The sequence below is a fragment of the Condylura cristata genome, unplaced genomic scaffold, assembly GCF_000260355.1.
Source record: "Condylura cristata isolate star-nosed mole 26May11 unplaced genomic scaffold, ConCri1.0 scaffold00003, whole genome shotgun sequence".
NCBI lineage: Eukaryota > Metazoa > Chordata > Mammalia > Eulipotyphla > Talpidae > Condylura > Condylura cristata.
In genome coordinates, this window is record NW_004567104.1 from 22,421,648 (window position 1) to 22,445,125 (window position 23,478).

Here is a 23,478-nt window from a genome sequence, read left to right on the forward strand (position 1 = left end):
GACTCAGGATCTGGGAAAGGAGGAAGCAGTGTTTAGAAGGGTGTTGGAATGAGGTGCCATCTCCCCTTTCCCATGGTGGTGGTGGGGAGTGGTGGGGACCTCCAGCACTGACAGTGTGCTAGAATTTTACCTTATCTTAAGGGACCCAGAAAACCTCTCCTGCTTGCTTTCCAGTTACTTCCACATCCCGCCTCACCCTTTCCCCTCCAGAGAGCCTGATGCCAAGAGGGCACTCAAAAGACACTTGGGATATTATTGCCTCTGCTTGAATGGTGGTCTAAGGGATGCCAGCCCTCCAATAGTGAGGTTTCTGACTTGGAAAATCGTCCTCAGAGTCACCAGGCATTGATGGCTGGTATATATATGGTCCTCTTGTTCAGGAGTTTCCTCTTGCCTTTCCCCTCAGCACCAAATCAACCTCAGTGAAGGGAGGTTCCTCATTTCCATCACCACCCCGCAGACAGCTTGGGGTAGAAGCTCCCCAGTGTAGGATTTCCTGCAAAGCCCTTCCCTTTTCTCCTGGCCCTTTGAGAGGACTTAGTATGTACCACGTCCTATGTTGGCATGTTCTTGCCAAACCCAGTGAAGCAGATTTTGTTGTCTCATATTCTACGTAAGAAAAATCGGAGACTTCAACGAGGTAAAGTGAGTGGCTCAGGGTCAAGCCTCCCTGCTTTCTCTCTGGCAGGCCAGAATTTACAATTTCCGCTTGTGTGGACAAAAGGCCCGCCCCAGAGTGCCGAGTTCAATCCTCCAACCGCTAGCATTTAGGGAGCCTAGTCCCACAGCGTGCCCCTCCCCCTTGTTTCCGAGGTCAACTCTCCTTCGGCGGGAAACAGGGTCCAACATCTGGAGGTGCCCTAACCCGTCACCCCTAATCCCGAGGCCCGTGCGCTAGCAACCTACCCCCCCCACCCCCCGCGAGGCAGGCGGGTTTGGAGGCGCAGTGTGGTCCGTCCCACCTGGTCACCCCGGCTATTTGCATAACGGGGACGACTCGCCACCCTTCGCCGCGATCTTCTCCCCTCCGCTCCTCTCCTGCATCCGCCACCCCCTGCCCCAATTCTCCCCCTTCCCGGAACCCCACGTGGGGCTTCCAGCCCACCGGCTCCCCTGCTCCTCCGAGCACGGAGTCGGAAGGTACCTGGGGGAGGGGAGTCCTGCCTGGGGCACTGCCCAGCGCTAACAAAGGGAGCCGGCTGCTGGCCGGCTGGGGCGCGCCGCGGGCGAAGCAGCCGCAGCCTCCTCCGCCACAACGCAAAGAGTGAGTAGGGGTGCAGTGGACCGTGGCTTGGCGGGGCACCCCGGAAGGAGTGATGTGAAGGGGAGCGGGAGGGGAGCAGAACAGCCGGGCCCGCGGCGCGTTCATGGCGCAGGGACTCGGTATCGAGCGCCGCTTCAGCAGGCTTCAGCTAAGGGGGCCTGCCACTTACTGCCTGGAGTGTCTGAATTCACTCGGGCCGGAGACCCGCCCTGGCTTCTCCGGGTTCCACGACCCTAGGGACCCACAACAAACCCACGTGTGCGCGCCCCCAGGAACCCCGCTTTCTCCGCAACACAGTTCTTCTTGGGGTGGGGGTGAGGGGGGAGAGGTGAGCACCTTGCAGAGTTTGGATTTCTTCAGATCCCATCTGCTGAATTTACCGACCAGGAAACTGAGGCCCCAGGCCGGGGTAGGGGCGCAGGCACCACAACAAACGCACGTGCGCCCTGCCCTGGGAGCTGCGCGCACCTGGAGCCGGTAGGAGCCGCCCTGCGGTACCCGGCCTTTGTCTAAGCCGCGGGGGAGGGATCCACGCTGGGGGTGTCACTTGCTGAAGTAGGACGGCAGAGACCTTTGCAAGGTGCCACTTGGACATCAAGCCGAACTGCTGTATTTGAAAAGCTAACAGCGAAACAAGAAAGCTGCTACTAAAAAGATTTACCCAGGTTGAGAGTCCTCGGCGCCGCGGTGCGTTGCTTGGTGTGACTGGAACAATCCGTCACTTCCCCTCGTGGAGGTTTCTTAAGAGATGGGGGTTGAATTAAGAGTCCTAGGCCTCTCTTCCAAAAGATACGGTGCTTAACGCACCTTTGTCTCTGCACTCCAGCCACTGCCTCTGTGGGGAGGTCGCGAGCGCCTCCCGGGCTTGCAGAGAGAACAGTTGAAATGAAACTGCTAGCTTCTCAGTCTGGGGTTTCTTTTGCGTTTTTTGCTTTGTAGATTCAAGCGCTCAACCAGTCTGTGTGTCTTTGGTCCCTTTTGGCTTGTTCGGTATTTTCACAAGTAAGGCCAGCTGAGCTCTCTTCTTGTTCTAGGCAAGGGCACTATTTTTTCACTTCTGTTAGAGTTAATATGAGAGGCATTCCGAGGTCCGGAAAGAGAGGGCTGCTGTTTGTTTTGCTTTTTCTCTGTTTACGTGTGTTCACCCCAGCTTTTCAGCTAATCAGACCTGTTCAGAATTGGACTCCCAGGGAGTGGTGTTGGCACTGGGGTAAACTCTAAGGTTGAGGGAGTGGGAGGTGTGCGCAGGCACCCAGGCGCTGCTGCCCGTGTGTTGTTGGGTGGCCGGGCTGCCGTTCTCCTTGACTGGTACTGTTTGAGATTAACCTGTCCCTGGACCCCACTGGACCCCACTGTTACTGAGCCTAGAGAGCATCCAGCAAACCCTCTTACTTCACAAGCCACAAATGGAGGCCTGGAGAATTCAGCCACTTGTTCAAGTTTAAACCAAGTGAAATCAGCAAGGGAGAGACAACTGAATTTGGGTATCCCCAAACTCAGAGTGCCCTCCCCTGCTAGCAACTAATGGTAAATCTTGGATTCCTTAACAGGGGCCCTAGGCAGAATCGAGTTAAACAAAGAGTAATTCTGATTGCACCTTTTCATTCTCCCTACTTATTTTTCTCTCCTGGCTGCCACCTTCCCCTCAAGTTGGAGTAGGGCCAGCTTTGGAGACTTAGATGTTTTCCCTCTCTTCCTTGTGCCAGGAGGGCTTTTGTTTGGGCATAAGCATGGACTGTTGACATCAGCTCCACTGGGAAGAAAGTGTCTCATAGCAGGCTATTCTTGAGCCTCTTAGGGGAGAACAATGCATTGTTTTCAATGATTTTATTTAATTAAAAAAAATTTATGAGAGGATCACAGAAGTAGCTACTTATTTTTGTATGTGGCAGAGGAAAAACTGGAAAAAAACCAAACCAAAACAAAACAACCAACCACGTGGAGTCAATGTTTCCTCAGAGATGAAGTGCTGTTTTGCCTGGCTCTGTTATTTTACAGCTACACTTGTTTCTTTTCTTAGGGTTTCCAGGGTGTTTCATTTTCTTAGTAATTCCACTTGGCACTAGAGTATAGTTTTTGCATCAGGATGCTTACCTTGTAAGAAACTTCAGTAATCATCTGGACAGACCTGTTTACTTTCCCGTTGGGAGAACTAAGGCCAGAGAGGAGAAATGAGTTATCTAAGGAGGTTCAGCTAGATGTCCGCTTTTAATGGCTCTTTTTGCGTAAAAGGGAAACTGTTGCATCAAATGGGTTGCTGTTGGTTCTCCAGAGAAAAGTCAAAGTTATGATGGTTGTTATAACAATACCCTGTAAGTCAGAGGATGAATTCCTTAAGGATTTAAATAGGTTTCAGTTAGTAAGTAAAACCATGGATCCCAATGGTAGATACCGTGAGGAAGGGAACACTGATCACTGGGGATCTTTAGTGTTTACCAGATGGTAGCCCCTGTCTCATGCTTCCCCTGTGAGGATCTTGATGAGTGAATGTTCAGTGAGAACTGAATTTTGGAGACATGCATTTTTTTTGCTGGTGTTGTATGTGTGCTGATGGCTGATTATAATGGATGTATTTCTTATTGGTGTATGTGTAACAGTAACACAGTGAAGCAGTGCCTTCACCACATTCAAATATTAAAGTGGTTTTCTGAGTAAATACTAGAAGGGTGGGGCTTACATTCAGAATAAATTTGGTGAGTCAAATTTTATTTATTGTTCTTCTTAGAAAAACAAAACATACCCACTGAGGACAATATGAGAAAAAAAAAAGTACAAAGAATCACAAAAATTCCCTATTCAGAAGTTACCAGTGTTAACACCAGGCAGTTTTCCTTCTGTGTTTAAAAAAAAATGAATTATTTTTTCAAGTGTTTGAGCACATAATGTATGCAGTTGCTATTCTTGCTTAATATTGTCAAATATACAAGGCATCGTTCATATCCACATGCAAGCTGTACTTTGTCATTTATGACCTACATTAGCTGCTTTGTATCTTCAAGGTCACATGTCCCATGGGATCTGATAATTTTAATGATCATTTCATTGAAGGTCTGTAGAGGAATGTACCTCCAACTTCCTCCCTCTTTCCTCCTCCTGCCTCAATCATGCAAAATTCAATACTTTCATTTTATCACACACACACACACACACACACACACACATTTTAGAAGTCTAAATCTCAAGTGGTCGAGAAAGTGTTCCCCACCTGTATGTGACCTTGGGTTCTGGCCTTCCCTCATGACTACCACACTTCAATAGCCTGGTTTTCAGTTTCCATATGTGTTAAATTGGCAACTCTGAGGTCATTTATTAATTCAGCACTCAAGTATATGGATGCCCACTCTATAGCAAAGATAGGTATAAGCAGATCTCAGCTTGTAAGAAGTCCACCACACAGTGCAGGAGGCAGAGGTGAGCAGAGACTCGTGCAGGATGCTGTGGGATCACAGGAGGACTCCTCCACCTAGGACTAGAGCCAGGAAGCCTTCCTGGATGAGGGCCACTGTCGGATGGCCAGACCTCTTTTCATTTTTCCGTATTGCAGTTGACATTGTGATTAACATTTGTGAATAAATCTCCGTCATTATTCCTGATCATTTCCATGGAGCAGAATCCTAAAGTTGGAATTACTGGGACACACTTTAAAAGGTATGATCATTTAAAAACCTTCATAGACTTAGTCCCAATTACAAAGAAGCCTAAAAATGTGTAAGTATTACCTGTTGTAGAAATAGCAGAATTCAGAGCACAGGTTAGAAGTAAGGGCACAACTTGTACCCAGATGTGCCAGGGAGCACGGACGCCATGCACTCATTCTGGAGATGTGCGCCTAGCTCACAGATGCATCCCAGTCTCTTTCCCAGCTCCCGTCACTAGACCCTTCCATCCGATGTATGGATGGGGGCAAAGAATTGACCCTGCCTGTGTTCCCCTTTGGGAAACCATGGGTTCTCCTTTCCCCTCTAACTTCCATGGGGCTTGGTTTCTTCACTTGCTCTTGTACTCAAGTAGGAATTTTTGACTTAAATAAAAGGGAAAAGTTCATCCAATTTAATATTTAAATTGGAGCTCTCGCTTTACTCCGTGGGACTCCTGCTAGGCAGGGCCCGAACTGTGGCTGGTGGTGTCTGGCTGCCACATGATGACCCTGGGCCTCCCTACTTTGGAACTCAGCTCCCAACAAGTGAGGCCCTATCCAGCTCTAATACCAGAGGGCAAAGAGATATATAAGGTGAGAGGACATCTTCAGACAAATAATAAATGAAATCTGTTTTCTTTTAGGACATTCAAATAGGATTCAAAATTAACACCCTTCTTTCCCCCGCTACCCATCACACTTCTCTCCAAAGTGACCACTGTTGCAGTTTGTTTGGGTCCTTCCAGGCCCATATATACTGGAAAAGGATAAGTGTACACTTATCCTTTTTTTAATAGCTGCATCCCATGCCATATTATGGATGTTTATATAGCTAGTTTTCTCTTGACAGACCAATCCATAAACATAGATTTCTAAGTGCATTTAGGCCTTGGTCATAAGAAACAAGGGTTGTAGATATCAGTGGTTAAATAAGTCAGCCATCAAACTCTGGAAAGGGCGAGGGAATGGGTGTAGGGACATTGAGGGCCAGCTGGGTTAAAAGGTCTGGAAAGATATACTGAGAAGCTGCATGCTTGGACAGAAGGTTATTTTTGGAGCTGGCCTGTCTAGTTGGGTGCCCTTGACCTCAAGTGCAAAAATGAGTTGCGTCATCACCTTCTCCTCCTGGCACTTCCAAGTTTGTTTCTGATCCTGGGGTCAGTAAGGATGTAGTGGGAGCACTGGAACTTGAATGATAGGGAGGGAGGAGAGATAAATGCATGAGAGGAGTGTTAGAACGCAGGCCCTACTTTATTCTGCCTGCTTTTCAGGCCCATCTGGAGTGTTACATTTCCCTGGGTCTGATACAGATTATGATAAAATGAAGCACGCTCAGAATGGGCTACTTGGAAGACAGACGTTTAGGTCACCATATTAGAGATGGAATAAATATAGAAACTGGGTCTTTCAGCCTGCAGGAGATTAAAAATAAGAGGCATTTTCTTCATGTGGACGATTAGAGTCACACAGAATGGCCACTGTGCAAACAAGTGTCAGTATGGGATAGAGGAGGAGTTTCAGGATGGCAAATAAGAAAGAATCTACTTGACAGTGCTGCTCCAGCATGGAACAAGCTGAGGACAAGGCAGCCAGTTCCCTGTCTTGGGTGTAACCGAGCAAAAGTTGCAAGTGAACTGCTCTGCCTTGAGCATATTCTTGCCGACCTAAATGCTTGCTAAGACGTCTTCCAATTTTAGAGTCTGTGAATATGGACAAGAAACAGAAAGATGCAACTGAACTGAAAGGGTAGGACAAGTTATGAACAAAATAACTGGAGCACTTTTCACCTGCCTAAAAAAGGTGGCAAAAAATGGAAGCTTTCAAAGGAGATGTAAATATTATTTTCCTTGGACCTTGGTGGCCCTTTTCTTGTTCTCTCCTGACGTCAACCCTGTTGTCTTTATATTCATAAATTATTGCCACAGGAATAAATATATCACATACACTTTAAATGACCAGGAAATCTGGCAACAAAAAAAGAACTACTTGTCCCAGGAGGACAATTGTAGAATTTTTTTCATTACAGTCTTTCTAAATTTGCATCCATCCATCTCCTAGTTTTCCTGGCACAGTGCTGAGATGTCACTTAGAAACATCCTTTGCAGCTTCTCAGAGGTCCTTTGGGCTGGAATGGATAGTATCCATCATGCTGAGTGCCCATCCCTTCCTTTATTGCAGAAGGCAAGAGGAAGAACTTCTTGGACATAAATATTAGCTGCTCGGTGAAGGAAACATGGCAGAATTTGCCATCTTTTGGGCTTTTGTGGTGTGCCTGACCCTGCCTAGGCACTGTGAAGTTTCTCTTAGCCAGTTCTCATGGAAACAGTGTATTGGTGTCCACTCCATTCTGTGGATGAGACACTGAGCTGCAGAGGTGGGAGACTCACCCAAAGCTTCACTGCTGCTCATAGTGAAGCTGGCCTTGCTGCAGCTTCATTGCTGATAGTTCCCAGTCCTTTGGATCAGAGATATACCTGGTTCTTGTGTTTAACTGGGAGCGTGGCTGACCTTCTCCTTAGAGAGGCTGATGGTGTTCCAGGGCACCCCAATGTGTATTGGGTTGCCTGTCTGTGGATCCTCACCCGCGCGCTTAATTCAATCGTACTATGGACACACAAAAAGGTTCAATAATGGATTTATTTACAAGGAGAAAGGTAAAGGAACAACCCAGGGAAAAAGGGAGAGAAATACAAGTTAAATTAGAATGTCCTACCAGTTCTGCTGACTTGGACTCCACCAGCACGCTGAAAACCGATCGAGAGCCAAATGACCAGCTGTGAACCACCAGGCCAAGCGACCCCTAGAGCCCACATGTCTGGTTTCATTCTAACCTGGTTGCTCAGCTCCGCCCTCACGTCCCAGGGTGCTTCTCCTGTTATTGATGGGATTAGTGTATCTGGAGTGGGGGCGGAGTCCATGAAACCTTGAAATGGAGTCCATAAAATGGGGGCTTTCTACCATTCTCCTGAGAACATCTAGAAAAAATTCACGATAGTCATGTGTGAACACCATAACATTTGGTGCACACACATTCATTCATTCTTTTGCTCCTAAGCATCATTTGCATAAAAAACTGATTTGCCTGACTTCCTTTCACACCTCCTCCTCCTAGTCCTCTACCTCCTCTTCTTCCTATCCTTTTTTTTTTTTTTACTTGCCCCTTAAATTTATCAAGACTATTCATTATCTGATTTTCACTGGGAATAAGCACACTGGTTGGCAGTGAATATGGCCAGAGATTTATGGGCGCCATAGCACAACTATCTTAAATGCCTCTTGGTTTTGTAAATGAAATGCAATATTGGCATTAAGGGTTTATCTTGCAGCTGTGCTCTTAGGCTCTATTTCTTCTCTTGTAATGTTTACTCAACATTTATTTGCACATCAAATATTTATTGTGTGCCTATTATGTGCTAAGCATTGCATTAGGGATTGGGAACATTGTTAAGAATATGGGTAGATATGAACACATGTGTTCAGTCTAACAAGCAGAGCCAGAAGTCAGTGGCAGACAGACTTCCCATATCACCCATTTCTCTTTTCTCAGAGAACTTGCTTTGTTCATTCATTGAACAAGCTCAAGTGCTTCCCATACCTAGCCACAAAGCTTGTGTTAGGAACATAAACTCAAGTATTCCCATAAGTGTGTCCCTTCAAGAGCTCAGCTGGTGCTGGATATATAGATAGTGAATACCATAGAGCATGATTAGTATTTTGATGTGGGCGGCCGCAGAGTTTGGGAAGGAGGAACATGACTTGTCTTCCTGCAGGAGGCAACAGACCTCTCATCTGGGCCTGAGAGTGCAGCAGTTGCTGGCCTCTAGGGGAAGAGCATTTGAAGGAGAGAGGCTGTGGGAACAAAGGCACTAATGGAAGGCACACACGCTGGCAGCTGGATGGTCTTGGGGAGAGCACATATGCAGGAAGTGGTGGGGGAGGAGGCTAAAACCATTATATACATTATGTAATAAAAATTTCATCATCTCCCCATGTGGCATATACTATTATTATCTCCATTTAATAAGCGAGGAAACAAGGACTTAGGGAGATTCAGCGACTTGTTCAAAGTTAGACAGTGAGTGAACTGAGGTGCTTGGGCTTGAATGTAGGCCTGCTCAGCCTGTGCACCCGGGCCCGCAGGGGCAGGCAGGGATGGTCTGGTTTGCTGGCTTAAGTGCTTGTTCCCTGACTATTAATCTTTCAAAGGTAACACCCTTGCAGAATCCTCTTCTCTGTCTGCCTTACAGTGTTTTCCAATTTGGAGTTAAATTGGAATTAGTGTGTCTGGTTTTAAGATCATTTTTGAGTTCTTGCTTTTACCCTCATTTTCATTAAGAAAACCAGTAGACCAGGAATTTGGGCTATTGTCAATCCACAGGTGACAAGGGTTAGGGGTTGGGGTTTTGCTTTTACCCTCATTTTCATTAAGAAAACCAGTAGTCGAGGAATCCGGACTATTATTAAATCACAGGTGACAAGGGAGAAGATTCCTCCCATTTCTCAAAAGTCTCAGGCTCCTTGAATTGTTGAGGCATTACCTGTGAGTTCTTTAGGTCAGTGAAGACCTTCAGGACCAGAGAAGGGCATTCAATGTGGGCTGGGAGGGTGGAGCAGGTAGGTCTTGGGCTATCCCTTTAAGGAGGAGTAGAGGTGAGGAAGTAGCAGCCATGAAATTATAACATAAAATACAAAATTGTGCTATCTTGCTCCATGTCAAATGGGGTATCTTTGGCTTATGCTTTCCATCCCCTCAAAATAATTCTTAGACTCGAGTTGGCTCTGGTTTGAGAAAGGCCTTCTATTAATGAAAGGAAGATGTCAAAAATAGATACTGGGAGCAATTGATCTCAGCTACAGGGAGAAAATCTCGTTGGCCTCAGAATTTGTCGGTCATAGAAGAAAAACTTGAGAACATGGAGAAGGTATATTTATGGAGATTTGAGGGAAAAGCGGTGTGATGGATGAGTTTTGTGCTTAGTTAAATCACTGTAGGCAGTAGAGGAATTCATTCATTCATTCTTTCAAATAAAGTTTGTTGAAAGCTAATCAATGAAGAACTCAGTTACAAGACAATGAAACTGCAGCGTAAACTAGAAAGGGAAATTCTAGAACAAAGGGAAAAATTGGTACATACAACATCATTACAGAGAAAATTAGTAAAGGAACTCAGCAGAATCCACTGAAAATCAGTAGAGAGGAAACTACTGAGGAAAATTGCCCTACATTCAAGGGAGTAGAGCACATGTAGACTCTTGTTGGGAAAGCCAACTTGATGATGAAGAAGGCTACCCAAAGCAATTAGGAAGGTGTGGCCACAGCCCTCAGTTCACTCAAATAGAGAGAAGCTAAGCAAGGATGGGTAAGAAGGCCAAAGATGCACAAGGTAAGAAGAGTGCAAGGGAAGAGCTGGGAGAAGTGGGAGAACAGGTATGTGCTAACTCTCCCTTCCTCACACTGTCTTTTTTTTTTTTTTTTTAAAGATTTATTTATTTATTCATACAGAACTGGGGTACAGGCCAGAGGCTCAGGGGCGGTGAGAGGCTTCACCAGAGACAGAGTGGGGAGCAGAACAGGCAGATCGACGAAGTACACTGCTGAGGGGAGCAGTGGGCGGGTCAAGAGAGGTCTGGCTCGCCATGTGGTCTCCTCCGGGGAAGGCAGCAGGCGGGAATCGAACTCATGCGGAAGTGGCCTCAGATTCTCAGTGCTGTGCTTTAACCCGCTGCGCCACCAGGGAGGGCCTCCTCACACTGTCTTAATGAGATATGCAACTGATGGCTATAGTCTTTTTTTTTTTTAATTTATTTATGTATGTATACAGAACTGGGGTTCAGGCCGGAGGTGCAGAGGAAGTGAGAGGATTCATCGGAGACAGAGTGAGGAGCAGAACAGGCAGATTGACAAAAGTGCACTGCTGAGGGAAGCAGCAGGTGGGTCAGGAGAGGTCTGCTGCGCCATGTGGGTAATATCCAGAGCAGGGATCGACCTCGCACTGAAGTGGCAGCTGCGAGCTTAGAGTGCTGTGTCCTAACCCGTTGAACACCAAAGAGGGCCCGGCTCCAGTCTTTTAAACTTTTAAAAATGATCTCTTTTGGTGGAGAAACAGATATTCAAAGTTTAGCTTTTACTTTACTTTTTTTATAAACTAAAAACTATACTCAACTAAAGTGTAATTTAAACATAAAAATAGCTGTTTTTATTAAATAGTTTCAGCCATCCTTCTCTCATTTATCCTTCCATCTTCCACACTTCTGTCCATGTATAAATGTAGAGATGTGTGAAGAAGAATATTCAAATATTCTTTTTTTGTTTCCTGGATTGAAGGATCCTGAACAGTTTTTAGCTCTGTGTCATTGTGTGTTGATTGCTTTTTAAAAATATAATCTTCTGGTCTCATTTAACTACAACCACAAATGCTATTTTAAAGGGCATGATTCAATTCTAGTGCTCAGTGCTTAGAGAGTGGGGTGGAAGATCCAAATAGATGAATACAGCATTGTCTTCTCATGGGGAAGATGGTGAGTCAGTTATTTGAATCCTGATCTCCAAGCCGATCAAAACACTTTGTAAATCAGATGAATAATTGGGTGTTGGGGCCCAGAAGACCTTCATAGAAGAAATGAGGTTTGGATTGGATATTGACAGGTGTGAAGTTCTGACAGGCTGGGAATCGGAGAAAGGACGTTCCTGGCCTAGGGGGCAACAAGCATGGAGGAGTGAATGTATGTTGTGTGTCTGGCTAACCCTGAGTAATCTTTTGTGGCTGGAGAACAAAAGATGAATGAAGAAAGACCTGCTGTTCCTTGAATACCCATAGTGCACGTTAGGTACGACATAGTATGACATACAGACACCTTTGTGCTGCCCAACAATGGAGAAGACAGAATCTTCCCTACCAGGTAAAGAAGGAAGCGATTTATCTGCTCCAGGTCACGCAGAGAATATGAGATTGTGATTTGAATGCTCTGAACTGTCTGCAATGGAAAATCCATGGTTTTGTAGTGGGCTACAGTTTAGTGTGCAGAGACCTGACTGAGTCACCTTTGTGAAACATAAAATGAAAAAATAGTAATAAATCTAAAAATACTTTCATATGTAAGTATACTTAATCTATTTCCATACATCTAGGCCTACGCCATATAAATATATGTCAATTTCATTGGTAAACTTTAAGTAAATAGGACAGCCCAAATTGTGGTCCAGATTACCACCCAGCAGCTGTGTGCCCCCAAGCTACTTAACCCTAACTTCCTCATCCTTCCATAAAAGGCTGCCTGTAGGGCTGCCTATGCTCAAATTTGTTTCTTACGTTCCGTTTAGATCATAGATGTGAAAAGCTGAGAAAGTGTACGAGAATCACACAGCAGGGTTTGTTATTGCTGACACACCCTCTTGTTCTTCTGAGAGTTTAGACATCTGGTACAGCACCCACAGGTGTCTATAAAAATACCCAGTCAGGGACATGCTCCCGAAGGCTCCTGAAGACTTGCAACAAACAACTTGGTCAACAGGCAGGAGCTGTGTTCTCTTGGCTTGGAGAGCGCAGCTACGGGCTGAGGTGAGAAGTAGGTGGAGGTTGCTGTGAGCAGGCAGGGAGGAAGGCCTGGCTCCTACTGCCCATGGAGTAGAGAATATGCCTGTCTTCCTTCCTCATTGCTGGGAAAGTCTGGGCCAGAGTTGAGTCAGATCACAAGCAGAGGAGAGTTACCTGGGGCAGAGGAGGGTGTTCCAGACAAATCAGACTGCAGGAAGGATTGCCAGGGCTGCCAGGTAAGCAGGCCCCTACCCCGTCTGTGTGGTAGAGGCTCATGATCTGGAAAATGGACAGGAGGGTGGGAGCTGTCAGGGAACTCTGGGGCAGTCCAGAGTCTTTGCTCTCCTGGAGTGTTGCTGAGGACAAGGACTCTGACCTCAGAGGAACTAGACTCTTGTCAGTCAGGGCACAGTCTGAGCAGCTGTGACTGGAGACCATTTGCATTTGTTCCAGGATGGACTAGCATTGCTCTAGGTTCTGGGATGGGGTCTGGTGTGTTACTGGGGGTCCAAAAGCCCTGCTTTGTGTGCCTGTATGGGGCAGTGGTGGTTTTAGAACCTAGCTATTTCTCACTGCTGGGGTGTCAGTTCCTGGTCTCTGTTATACTGAGACAGGTCTTTTAGCTCAGCCACCGCTCCAGCCTGCTTCAACCCAGGATGAACCCTTCAGACTCCTGGTATCCAGGAATGGACCTTTTAGCTATGGCATATGAAGTTAGCTATGCTGGGCAATGGCCTTCTGGAAGGTAGGGAGGCTGGTGGGATTCTCTGCACAGTCTTGAGTCCAGCATGGTGCCCAGTCCTTAGGAGGACTGATGGAGTGATTCATGTCTGTCCACTGAGGCCAAGTCACAGCCTCCGCCTTGTGAGCATGGAAAAGTCTTTTTTTACTTGTCAGTCTGGCCTAGCAAGTGAGAGACCAGCAGCAAGATGAAATAGAGAATGTTCTCAGGCAGGGAGTCAGATTGGAGACCTGTTTATTCTTACCTTGTTGGAACCAGCGTGCTAGTATGTCCCAGGTGACCTAGGGAGGCAGGCTACTCTGACAATAGTTAGGCTGAATCACCACTTATCTAAGCAGCCTGCAGGGATTGTCTTTGTCAATTTTATGGTGTTGGAAGGATGCTGGCCCAGGGCCTGAGCTGGGGGTGGTTAATGATAGTGTTAGGAATAAATCCCCAGAAGATGCTTCCTGCCAGAGGGCTTGTGGCATTCCTTTTTTTGTTCTACATAATGAACATCTTATTCTGGCCTGTAAATTTGGGGGAGGGAAAGGACAGGTAGGGAGGAGATGAGTACAAAAAGTGCCTCCTTGGGTAATGCTTCTGCACCTGGAGACTTCTACCCTTGTCTCCCAGTTAGTCCAGGTGACTCACGGAAGGAGGGCTAGAAGCAACACACTGCCCTCCCTATGGAAATCTGCAAAGTGTTCTTATATATTATATATAATAAGGTGAAAAACCCCATCCTCATTGAATCTGGATTTAATTCCAGATGTGCTGCTTTGCAGCTGTGTGAAGTTGGGAACTTAATCTCCCTCAGTTTCTCATCTATAATCTATATTAATTATGCCTACCTCACTGCATGGGTATAAATACTTACAGTGCTTAACCTAGTGACAACACATAATTGGGGATCAATAGATGGTAGCTATGCTTACTATCACAGCACTTATTAATGGTTATTAACAAATTATTGCTATAACTGTTATTCTTTGTTGGTCAATTACTGGGTCAGACACTTTGCTAGGCACTGTGGATATGAAGACACATGAAATCCAGCCTCTCCTAGGAGGGTCCTGTGTCTAGAAGGAAAAGCAAGTATATGTGATTGAGACCTAGATCAATGGATGTTGCACAAGGTACTGCAGGAGCCAGAGGCTGGGAGAAGGTGGGGCCAGAGAAGAGGTGAGATCCTCACAGGAGGTCTCAGCAGTTAGGGTGGAGGCTGGAAAGAATAAGTGGACCAGATAGGATGTCTACAACTGGGACTTGGCATCCGATCTACCCATGGGAGGGATTGGAGCAATCAGGAGCGGGCCAGTAGCTGAGCGCATAGGGCTTCCTCTTCTGTTGGGAATATGAGCCCATGCAGTTTGGCTCAGGGTAGAGGCTGCAGTCTTTTTCTAGCAGTTGGGTGGACATAGAAAGAGACAAGTCAGGCTTGAATGGGAGAGAGGCTGGTAAGATCTCACTCCAGAGATCTCTCCAGGTTTAGGACTAGGGTCAAGGATGGGCCTCCCCATAGGGAGTAGATCAGATCCCTAGACAGGAATTGCAAATGTGGAATCTACTAAAATATAGGTTCTACAGGCCTTCCCTGGTGGCGCTGCGGGTTAAAGCACAGCACTGAGGATCTAGAGCCGCTTCCACATGGGTTCGATTCCCAACTGCCCCGGAGGTGACCACATGGCGTGGCAGACCTCTCCTGGCCCGCCCGCTGCTTCCCTCAGCGGTGTGCTTCCTTGATCTGCCTGTTCTGCTTCCCACTGTCTCTGGTGGGGCCGCTCACTGCCCCTGAGCCTCTGGCCTGTACCCCAGTTCTGCGCGAATAAATAAATCTTTAAAAAAAAAAATATGGGTTCTACAGGTAGAGTGGTAGGAGGGGTAGCCTGTAGGAGTGGTTTCTGAAATTGTCAGGAAGTCCAGCGACTCCAAGTGCATGCTCAAGTCATATTAAAAAGAGCCAGATAAGACCTTGCTATGCAAAGATATACATTTGTGATTTCAGTTATTTGGAAATGACTTCTGTCATCCTAAAAATTCAGGGGCAATTAAAGAGGCAAAGGGTGTATTTATTTGGAATAGAAGAGTCTCAAATCTGGGTATACAAATTCAGGTAGAAAATCTAAACAGTGTTCCAAGGAAGGATAATATGTGGGATTTTATGGGAGAAAAAGAGCAAGATGAGATAAAAGGTTAAAGAAAAATTGACTAGATTAATAATCTTAAACCATTCTTGGCTATATAGGTTTGGTGACTGATTCTCTGGAAGGATAAAAAGAGAACTGATTGTGTCCTCAGGCTACATAATCATCCATTCTATCCTTAAGTCCATAATCATCAGTTTACCTGTTCTAGATGGCTTCTCAATTGTTTGCTCGATAGTTTTTTTATTTTAAAGATTTATTGTTATTTATTTATGCATACAATAACTGGGGTGTAAGCCAGAGGTGCGGGAGGGGCGGGGAGGCAGGAGGGTTCACCAGTGACAGAGTGGGAAGCAGAACAGAAGGATCTGCTGAGAAATACTGTTGAGGGGAGCAGTGGGTGAGACAGGAGAGGTCTGCTGCACCTTGCTTAATAGTTTTTAAGAAATATTTCTTATTGGTGCATTCCAAAGGTCTTCGAACCCAGTGAAAGGTCCGTGACCTAGTTTAAAGGAGCCGGGTAGTGCAGTTTCTACGTAATGACTGACTTGCTCCATTCTAAAAATGGCTCCACAAATGTTAGCTTTTCACACTTTAAAGTCCCATGGCACATACAAATTGTGTGTGTCATATGATGAGATAAAAACAAAATTATATTTGTTACAAAGATGGTATATGTCACTTAGCTGGAGATAAAAATAAACATCACATCTTTCATTTTCTGAAATCCTATCAACTCCAGGCATATTATGGGCTTTCTGGGTCTCTCATTTAACCCTGGTTAAATCAAGCTGTCTATGCTGCTTGTCCCATACTGAAAAAAGATACACACCAAAGCATATCCTTGTAAAGCAAAATCAATCAAATAAACAAATAAAAAAAAAAAAAACAGCAGAATAGCTGTAGACAGAGGTGGGGAACCCTACATCAGATACATGTAAGACCAGAAATCTGATTCTCTGGCAACACTAGAAGCTAGAAGGAAATGGAGCCATATTGAAAATGGTGTCCGTCTTTTGAGTTCGAGGTCCTTGGGTTCACTCTGGGAAAGGTTTCACCAGAGCTCCCCTTTCAGTGGCACGGGGCGAGATTCTCCACGAGGCAGAGACTCAGTTAGATTTTTAAAGAGTAAGTTTATTAGAGTCAGGAGAGAAAAGACAGTTGCATAGACAGAAGTGGGAAGGAAGAGCTGCCCTGAAAGGGACAGGTGTGCAGGGAAAGAAACCTGCATGGTTGCAGGCAGGCGGCCTTAGGAGAGCGGCCTCCCAAGAGGGAGGTCAGTGCAGAGGAGTCCCGGCATGGTACAGGTCATGGGTAGGCAGGATGCTGCTGCCCTGCAGAGGGAGAGAGTGAGTGGAAAGAAGCACCTGCATAGTCACAGGTGGACAGAGCAATGGCTGCCCTGAGCTGGTGGAGAGACTGCCCTGATATAGACAGCCTCTCCCTGAGGGGCTCACTCCCTGTGAGCCTGGGTTGGTTGACTTTGAATAGAATCTCAAGATATTTCTGATGACCTTCATCTCCACATCCTTATCTTTTATCTTTTGGATTTGAGTTTCAGACACAGCCCCCAAAAATCTGTTATCTGCTGGGACCTCCTGCAGATATTCAGGCATCCGGGACATCCAGGGCACGGGCTGACCTTGATGTTATGGCTGTGTCAGTTGCTGCACTGTCCCCTTTGTGTGATGTCTGTCCCCTTGTGTGACTCAGTCTTTTGATGCCTCCCCTGCATTCCTTCCTCCATCAATGCCTTTAAAATTCCGAGAGGAATTAATTGCCAACTGAGAAATTAGTAGCCAAATGTGAGAATGGGGTAATGGGAGTTCACATACAGATAGGTTGCCTGTTCTTTTTCCACTCTTGAGGAAGCTGCTATACACATGTTACTCCAAAGTTAGGGAGTACTTTCGGCAGCAAAAGTGGATTCTTTTTTCAAGCCAAGAAAACAGTTCAGACTGGAATAGGACAGAGGCTCTAGATAGAAGAACTTTAAGAAATTAAAAAAGGAAAAGGAGAATTGTTGGATAGTTGAGTGTTAAATTAGTAATAGGTTGAAGATTAAATTAAGCAAACATGGGGCCCTCCCTGGTGGCACCACAGTTGAAGTACAGAACTATGAAGCTGTCCACAGCCACGGCAGCGTGACTTCTATCCCCAGCCAGGGAGGCGACCTGCAAGGCGTGGCAGACCTCTGTTGACCCTTTCGCTGCTCCCCTTAAAAGTGTATTTCAGTCCACCTGCCTGTTCTGTACCCCAGTTCTTACATATAAATAAATAAATCTTAAAAAAAATTAAATTGAACAAACAAACAAAAGAGACAATAGTGGATTCCAGAAATCACAACCAAGGAATGTGTGTGAAAAGAAGGCACCCTCACAGGCCACCTAATTACACTGTGATCACGACTTTATCTGGTCATTGTAAAATGTAACTCCTAGTGCTGACTGAAGGAAAAAAACGACATTATTGTATTAGAAAAGGTGGGGCAGCAGAAATATATGGGCTTACCCCGAACCCTCATTTTCTGTAGTCACTGGAAGTCAATGAATAGATAGTATCCAGCTGAAAACGCAGGAGCCAGGCTGCCTGCTGTTGAGGTAGGCTGCACACCTCTAGACACAGACAAGAGGATTTGAAGTCCTTTATTTGGGCTGAGGAAATTAAAAGTAGAGTGGTGGAGCATGGCCCGTTTTTTTTCTCACTGTAAGTCTTACAGACCCCTGGACTTTGAAAATCAAATATGTGTGTAACGTTGATCAAAGAAAGGGCTGATTGACTTCCCATAGACACAGACTGGTGCCCAAGACAGGCACACTGCCTGGTGATCATTTACTTTAGAGAACACTTTCATAACACAGTCGCAGAAGTGGGCAGGCACCTTCTCCTTTGTTGTATGGCTTTTGCGCTCATTAGGGAAGAGGCACTCACTACTCTTTTCCAGTTCTCGGTAAGTCCTTTTTAATACTGAAGGAATATTACATTATTATATAAGTTTCAGGTGTGCATTATGATAACTCAATATCTGCATAAAACTACTTTAAGCTCACCACGTAAAAGTCCAATTCTTTCCTTTACCATCTTCAGCTGATGCCTTTTACCCACTGGCTTTCTGTCTTCTCTTCTGGTAATACAAACTTTTATATCATTTCTCTTTTTGTCAGATCCAATGTGCTCAGTGTTTGACTCATCCTTCATTTCAGTTCTTCTATTGAAAGAGCTGACCCAATGGCATCTCTACATGGGAGGGAAGAAAGGCCTTGGGGTGGCAGGCAGCATGTGGGTTCTGGTTTAGTCCTTGCCCAGCGTTGTGTCTGGGCTGCTTATATAAACCCTGTTTCTCATCTGAAAAAGGAAAAAAGGATCCTTGCTTCCTAGGATTGCATGAGGAATAGATGAATAATTTAGTATATTAAATGCCTGGCATTTAGTGGTTGCTAAAAATATTCAATAAAAAAATGTGAAAATACTTGTGACTAACCTTTCATCTAGGACAGGAGCTCTGTGATGTTGGGTATGGGCCCTCGGTCATGCAGGTGAGCCATCTAGAAAGAACATCAGCTCTGGGAAGGGAGGGACAGACAGAAATAACCCAGGAAGTTTCCTGATTTTAGCAGTTTTTATTATATTTGGGCATAATGTCTTAAGATCTAACTTCAAGGCTCTGTACATTTGTCAGATTCTGGAATGTCTTATGTACATGGATTGATGAAGAGCTCCTTGCTAATTTAGTTACCATATCCAAACACAATGAGAGCAATCGTTCACATCCAGATACTGTGGAATAATGGACCCAGGGTTAAAAGTGTTATCTTTTCTTCCAATGTTCCATGTGCCTGGTGGAGATCACTCATATATGCCCAGGAAGGAACTGTGCTGAGGACTCTACCCATGGCAGCAATAGTCTTGCTTGAAGGATGTAACATTTGGGCTATGGACCTGAGAGTTCTCAGGGTGTATGTTCTTGGTTCTAAATTGTGATTCTGGTTTGTGTTCAGTGCCTCACATGTAGCGCCCCTGATGGGAAGGCTTGCTGGAGGCATGAAGCCCAGGCAGCCTCTCATTTACCTTCCTTAAAATCATCTTCTGATGCTCTGGATCTGAGTCCTGGGTGGAAGAAAAAGGAGGTTAGTCTTGGAGACAAGAGGGGCTGTAAGGTGGAGGATGGGACTGGCAGGAGTGAGGACAAGAAGAGATAAAATGGAGAACAGACTGTGAACTCAAGGAACAAATTGAATAAAACTGACTGGTTTGGCCTTGGAAGAAAGTATAGAAACTGCATCTAGATGTCAAGTCGGTGGTCTTGTGGGATAGAAGGATAGTCATGGGGCAGAAGATGCACAGATTGCAGTGGGGTTGTGAATTAACTGGACTCTGTTAAAAACTGTAAGAAGTGAGGGCCCTCCCTGGTGGCACAGTGGGTTAAAGCACAGTACTAAGAAGCTTACGCCACTTCCACATGAGTTCGATCCCTGCCTCCCCCAGAGGAGATCCACATGGCGTGGCAGACCTCTCCTGGCCCGCCCGCTGCTCCCCTCAACAGTGTACTTCATCGATCTGCCTGTTCCCTGTTCTGCTCCCTACTCTGTCTCCGGTGGGTCCTCTCATCCTCTGCATCTCTGGCTTGTACCCCCAGTTCTGTATGAATAAATAAATAAATCTTTAAAAAAAATACTGTAAGAAGTGAAGATTATATATGTGGTGGAGAGGCAGAGAGAGGCAAGAGGACCCAGAGATCAGCTAAATATATAACACCGGGTGGGGGCTAGGAGTTTGTATAAATAAGTCACTTAATAGTAAGATCTTATATTGGAAATGCTACCATCTTTAGAGCTGTGTTGCTGTTTACTTCTTCTCTTTCTCAAAGTAAGGCTATACTTGTAATCCAGGATTGCCCATCAAGTTGCTTCATCTATCAAAAGTCTAGCCACAAACTTTGGAAGGAAGTTAACAAAAAATCCTTTGCACATCCACAAACAATGGCTATAGCCCTTCCACAAATCATGTACTGGTTTATGGGAGAGCCCGGTTATGTTCTCAGTTGCAGCTCTGCTAGATTCCAAGTAGCGGGGTCCTTGAGCCCATCGAAACCAAGCTCTTCATGGTCTTATTGAAGGGATTCTGGAGAGGCTTACAAGGAAGGGGAGCCTCCAGCCACTGGGGAGGAGACTAGCATCTGCTCTTTGGGGGCTGCCCATTTCCTATCTGACCTATGCACAGCCTCTGCCCCTTGTCCTTGCAAGTCAGTTGGCTCTCCTTCCGCAGCACCCACAACCTCATCATCGGTGCTGACATCACAGTGTTCGTTAGCACTTAAGCTCTGGGGCTCATCTCTAGCGGGTGGTCATTGTTTTTTTGATTGCAGTTTTGAAAGAGCGTCTGATATTCCATCTCCTTTTTCACAGATGAGTTGCTCTTAATGCTACTCTTGATTGAGCAGGAGATGCCCAAGCATAGTCGGGTGTGGGGTGGTGGCAAGAAGAATGGTTTCCTGTCATAGTGATATTGGAGGCCCACAATCTGTGTTCCCTAGCATTTGAAAGCAATAGCAGACCCTGACATTTCCTCATTTAACTTGCAGATTGCTGTGGCTGGAGTGCAGGATGCATGGGGAGGAGGGGAAATTAGAATGGTCAGCTAGGAAGGGGCCTGAGACTTGGTTCTCTAGAGCCTCTGCTTGGGTCACAGGTCAGAGTAATCAAAGTGTGTCAGATACACTGCTCTGGGTACTAGCCATTGGTCACTGAAGGATTGCCCTGGAGTAATGTCCCTTGGAGACATATAAAAGACTGCTAGAAAGAGAAGGGATAGGTGGCAGAGGGACTCAGAGAGGTTAAGAAGACAGACAGTTTAGCAACCCAGTGCCCTCATCCTCCCCGTTGCCCATCCTCCCCGTTGCCCATCCTCCCCGTTGCCCATCCTCCCCGTTGCCCGGTAAGGCAGGCTCCCAGGTTACTCTCTGCTCGGTTGTGTTTGCAGATAGGGATTTCCTCCTGGCCTGGTCCGCTCTCCTCACAAGGACTTTGTCTTCGGGTGTTCTGTTGACAATAATTATAGCCGATTGCCCAAATACTGTTTTTTCTTTTCCATCTCACCTTATGCCTTTGTTGTTTCTTCAGTTTTGTCCTGTGGTATTTTCATACCTTCAAATGTTTCATTTCAGCTTTTGTTTCATTCTCATAGTTGTTCCTATCAGCATGTCTCCCTTTAGGAGATGGCTCTTGTTTTCCTCCTGGACTTCATCCTTGTGGATTACTTTATCTTTCTTTCCAGTTCTTACTCATGAATTTCCTCTCCCAGAGCCAGCATATCTCAGGCCTGGGCTGAAATGAGGGCGAGCATGAGAAGTGCAAAACCAGGGTTCTGGAATTCCACACTCATTTCCACTAGAAATGTTACCCAGATGGGGAGACACTGGTGAAGGAGAGGAGTTTTAGAGGAAGGAGCATATTTGTTCATGCTGGGGGGAATTTATATGGTACAGTAGTCCTGGAGATGGCCTGTTCAAAAGCCTAGAACTTGGAAGCGCTTCAATTCAGCAATTTCAAGTCTAAAACTGTCTTAAGAAAATAATCATGGACTTCCTTAAAGATTTAGTTTCAAGCACTATTTATAATTAGCAAAAATGTTGGAGATGACTTAAATGCTCAGCCTGGGGGGTGGTGGTGTACAGTTAAGCCTCATAAAGGCATATTATGTTGCCATTAAAATGATACTGCTAATGTCCGCCCTAAACCATGTCTGACTTTATTGCATTTTCATAAAAAGCCGGATGATAAAAGAAAACCAGGAAGGGTGTGTCATCTTGTCAGAGAAGGAATGGATAACTTTTTTCCTTCTTTTGATAATTATATTTCCTAAAATTTCTCAATTGAAAATAAATTTCTTTGGACTAGGAGAAACAATTACTTTAAAGACATGCTCCCACACAATTATAATAATATATGGGTTGAAGATTTAGGCTCAGTTAAAAATGCTCCCAAAATAATTTAGAAATTGAGTCACAATTGTAACAGTATAAACAATATACTTAGGTCAAAGGAAGACCATGAGAAGTTTAATATATTTATTGAGGTCAGTTTCCCATAAGCCTTATCTAAACAAATGACTTGCGCCAGCAGGGAGGGCCTACTTTGGCATTTTTTACCCATAAAGTAAGTATTCATAGCATAAGGATATAAGGACTGGAGTATCTTTTATTTTGCCTCCTCTTTATCACTCTGAATTCCTCAAGTTTGGGTGAAGTTGGCCAATTTGAACCCTGGGAAGGAGGCAATTGCTTCACCAGTTTAGGGAGGTGTTTTACCATACTCCACAAAACAAGAAGATTCAATTAACCATTCAAGCCAAGGCATATAACTAACAGGTACAGGTTTCATGGACTCTGCCCCCACTCCAAATACTGGAACCACTAATCCCATCAATAACAAGGAGAAGCATGCTGGGACGTGAGGGTGGAGCTGAGCAGCCAGGTTGGGATAAAACCAGACTTGTGGGCTCTGGGGGTCTCTTGGCCTGCTGGCTTGCCGCTGATCGTTTTGGCTCTTGATCAGTTTTCAGCGTGCCGGTGTAGTCCAAGTCAGCAGAACTGGTAGGACATTCTAGTTAACTTGTATTTCTTTTCCTTTTCCCCTGGGTTATTCCTTTACCTTTCTCCTTATAAATAAATCCATTATTGTGTGTCCATAATATGATTGAATCGTAAGCGCGTGGGTGAAGACCCACAGACAGGCAACCCAATTCACCTTGGGGTGCCCTGTAACATAACTACAGTATGAATTTATTGGGGGAGTTCACATAATAAATATATAATTCAATTGGCAGCAAGATGGGGAAAGATGGGGGAAGATGGCAAACTGCTTGACAGATTTCTGGAGACACAGTGAGGAAGATCTGACCTATAGATCACCGGGTTGTGTGGCATCTGACAGAAGAGAGCTGCTGCTTCTCAGTCTGGGAGTCCCGAAGGGCTCTGGACTTCTTTAAACATCTCAAATTGCTTCAAATCTGGTGCCCATATTTATACCATTTTTCAGAGGGTTATTATCAAGACCACCCATTTAATTCTGATGTTGCATGTTTATTTATTAATATTGTTTTGCCTTGACTTCCGTGACTGGTCGAAAGGAAGATGGGAGGCAGAAAGGCTGAGCAAGTAGAGTTTATTGCTCCTGG

At 45.4% G+C, this 23,478-nt stretch overlaps 1 protein-coding gene across 2 annotated transcripts in view; it reads left to right on the forward strand.

The window, feature by feature from the left end:
* Nucleotides 1–1,005: 1,005 nt before the first annotated feature.
* Nucleotides 1,006–23,478, forward strand: part of ST6GAL1 (ST6 beta-galactosamide alpha-2,6-sialyltranferase 1) — a 114,648-nt gene continuing 92,175 nt past the window's right edge. For both annotated transcript variants that reach the window (XM_012734126.1, XM_004675079.2), the window contains exon 1: nt 1,006–1,264. The gene's annotated coding sequence lies outside the window, so the exon portion shown is untranslated. The remainder of the gene's footprint in view (nt 1,265–23,478) is intronic.